Source organism: Zingiber officinale, chromosome 7B (genome assembly GCF_018446385.1).
Source record: "Zingiber officinale cultivar Zhangliang chromosome 7B, Zo_v1.1, whole genome shotgun sequence".
Classification (NCBI taxonomy): domain Eukaryota; kingdom Viridiplantae; phylum Streptophyta; class Magnoliopsida; order Zingiberales; family Zingiberaceae; genus Zingiber; species Zingiber officinale.
The window spans coordinates 100,627,089-100,630,665 of record NC_055999.1 but is presented as its reverse complement, the minus strand read 5'-3'; the positions used below and the strand labels follow the sequence as shown (position 1 = coordinate 100,630,665).

At 43.2% G+C, this 3,577-nt stretch overlaps 1 long non-coding RNA gene across 1 annotated transcript; it reads left to right on the top strand.

Annotated features, from left to right (window-relative positions):
• The first annotated feature begins 867 nt into the window (after positions 1 to 867).
• LOC122003987 lies at positions 868 to 1,771 on the top strand. Its single transcript, XR_006118183.1, has 3 exons — positions 868 to 1,154; positions 1,251 to 1,343; positions 1,614 to 1,771. It is a non-coding gene; the product is annotated as an uncharacterized LOC122003987 (long non-coding RNA).
• Positions 1,772 to 3,577: the final 1,806 nt, after the last annotated feature.

Here is a 3,577-nt window from a genome sequence, read left to right as displayed (position 1 = left end):
CCTGATGTATAGAGTATAGATTTATTCGCGTTAGTTTGATTAATGGAGGACTAATTTACTCTTATTAACTTGATCAGTAGGAGACCGACGTACTCTTGCATAGGTCTTAGGCTCCCTGTATATATATCAATTATGGAAAGGGAAAATACAAAGGACGATATTGTGAACTTTGAAGTCTGATTCTGTGTGTGTCAACAAGTGAAGGTAGAATATTAGAGTGGCGCAGTGGAAGAAAGATGAGTCCATAACCCATATAAGCATCCTTTTCGGTTAAGGATTTGATCATGACACTATAATGGATTAGTATATGAATATGTTGCTTGGTTATTTCCTTTAGGTGAGGATCCTTAAGTGAGAAGTAAATTTGGGGACCAAATTTTTATTAGTGGGGGAGAATGTAAAATACGGCAACAAAATAATAATAAAAAAAGGGTTATTTGACAAATAATCTTATTGGAATTTTTAGAAATTTTTCTAGAATTAATCGGAGCTTGTATGATGTATTTAGAGGGGATGTACTAACGGACCCGATAAAAGCCTGTTTGGAAAACCCAAACATGGGAGTTGATTGAGGAATAAACTTAGGTCTTGATTTATCAAAACCTAAGTTCTAAATATAAATATCTCTCCTCCCCTAAGCTCTCGGCGCAAAAACCCTTGCCTTTGCCCGTGCCCTAGCTTCCCCTCCTCCCCCTCGCGGTGCCGAACTCCCCTTTTCCTCCTCACTACCGCCCGACGCCGCTCCCTCCTCAATCGCCGACCCCTCCATCCTTCCTTTTCTCCTCAGCCGACGACACCCTTGCAATCTTGAAGTCGCAACGCCGCCGCCTCCTTTTCTCATCGCGGATGCCAAGTACTCACCGGAAACCGAAGCCGCCACCATCTCCCTCTTCCGTGCCCTAGTATCGTCTCCTCTGCTCTAGGATTGGTCTTCACTCTCGACCTACCCTTCCTTCAATGGATCGCCGCCGAGCAGTAGAGATTCGGCTTGGGACCGAGTTCACCTACAAAAATTCCCTTCTCCGCTTGATCTGAGCCGCGTGAGGTGGTTCTGTCATCGAGTGCCTCACCATAAAGGTTCAGCTGCAAATTTCCAGCAGCAGGTATCACCGGCGGGGAGCCTCAGCAGTTGTTTTCCGGCCGTGAATCAGTAGGTAAGACCTTTACAACTTCATGAGTTTGGTCTGATGATCTGGGAGTGGGATTTAGTTGGATTGTGTTATGATTAGAGTGATTACAATTGCTTCTAGCTTTGTAGAAACTCCGGTTGTGGATCTGTGGCAAAGGGCAGCACCACTGTGCTTGTGCCGGCAGTAACACCTCCTGGCAGTGGGTCAACCGAGGTGAGACTATTGTAGAGTAATGCGTTGGGTTATGAATACTTAGTGTTAATTGAATCTGTATCGGTGTTATTTTGTATTTAGGGAAGAAATTCATGTTTTGGTAACCCTAATTGTTGTAGTGTAAAGCCGGGGGTTTGGATTTGTTTGAGTAGAACAATAATGGGGATTAGTAGAGGGTAATGAATGAGCTCGGATTAGTTACTTGTTTCGCATACTGGTTTAGCTATATAAATTCTTACGAATTTGGTAAAAATTGTAATGTTGACGCAGGATTTTAATCGAGGCTGGTGTCGTGACGAAGTTGATATTTGATTCGATCTACATATAAGGCGGGTATTTCTTGCTTTGTCTCTTTAGTCCTTTGAACTTGGTGCATGAGCTATTTTTGGATAAGAACTGCCTTATCTTGACTCCACTCATAATTTTTCCTATGCTTGATACTTCCACTCAAAATCTTTGAGTTACTCATTTTTATATCTATACAGTCTCTTTTGTTATCCATGATCAGTAGCAGATACTAGATACCATGTTTGTATGCTTTGACTGTTATTTATTTATATATTATGTTGAGCATGCTGGCTTCATGTAGCATACCTGTTTCTGCTTATATATATATATGATGACTGTTGCATTGTTCGCATCATGTCATTGCATGCATGCCGCATCCTCGGCCGCTCGAGAGAGTGGTAGCTGGAGTTGATGCCGCTTGTCCTGTCGTGCCACACTCGGCCATTCGTGTGAGTGGTAGCTGGAGTTTGAGCAGCAGGGACCCCACCGCAGATGTAGCTAGTTAGCTACTATGCAACTGTCCCCTCGGCCGTTCGTGTGAGTGTGACCCGGCCTCTCGACCATACAGGGGTCATGGTGCAGAGAGGTGGGCGGGAGTGACCATCCGTGCATACGCTGTTATTATATTTGCTTGGGCTGCTGTTGTTTATATATGCTGTTATTGCTTATTTACTGCTGTTGTATACATACGCTGTTATTGCTTGTATATACCTTGCTTGTTGTCTATGTAGTTATGAGTAGTACTGTAGCAGATTAGTACCAGTTCTGTCCTACCATACCTAGCCTAGGATATGGTTTCAGGTATGAGTAATTATTTTGGTTCTATTGTAGTATCTGCTATCTTTTATGAGACTGTATACTCTTGGCTCGCTTTCTACTTATATGTTATGTTCATGCACTATCTCTCTCCTTACCCGCTGAGTTCCAATACTCACCACCCCGCAAAATGGTTTTTCTTTCGCCAGGTAACCGGTAGATGAGTCATGGATGCTTAGAGAGTCCCAGCTGCCAGTCCCACGACGCACTCGAGGATAGTTTCTTTTCTTTTGGTTTTGGTTGCTAACGCTATTTATGTTTTGGTTTTGTGAACTTGGTATGGTATGCTTCGATATGGATTTTGGAGTCTAGTCCGGTGGTTGTAGGTAATTTAGTTAGTGACTTTGTCGGTCATACATTTGTTTTCTTTTTTGTGTTTTCCGCTGCGTTTACATCCAGCCGTGTAGGCTGAGTATTTATCGTTCTGTCTTTCGCTGTGTGTGTTTCTATTTTGTTCCAGCCGGTTAGGCTGATGGTTATAGATGGTGGTTGTGTTATTTCATTTTGTCCAGCCGGTTAGGCTGAGTATATTAAATTGCATGATCTGTTATTTATATTTTGTATATATATTCCAGCCGAGTGTGGCTGATGTATATTTTGCATGTAGAAATGTTTCAGATTGTCACCCGTACAGGGGAGATGTTGTCGAAATTTCTTCGGACAGAGACTCCTCTGGGGGCGTGACAGTTAGAGTGTTTCCTAGCCATTTTAGAACTTATAATGTGATTGAGGCACGAAACAGTGCTGAAATCAGAGCTTAGCTGCGAAATCAGAAACTCGAATCGATCAGCTGATCGATTCGAGGGTCCTCAATCGATCGGTTGATCGATTGGGCAATCTGTTCCGTGAACAGCAGGCTTCTGGATCGATCAGCCGATCGATCCAGCAATTTCTGTCGCGAACAGAAGGTTCTGGGATCGATCACTGGATCGATTAGCCTGCCTGAATCGATCAGCTGATCGATCCAGATAATCTTCCCGAACACAGTAGCGTGCTGGATCGATCAGACATTCCGATCGATCCGTGGATCGATTAGGAGGTATGATAACAGCCAGAAAAGGGTTATTTCAGTTCCTTGACCATAGGGGATGTAGTATATGTTAGGTATACTTTAGATTACACCCCTTAGT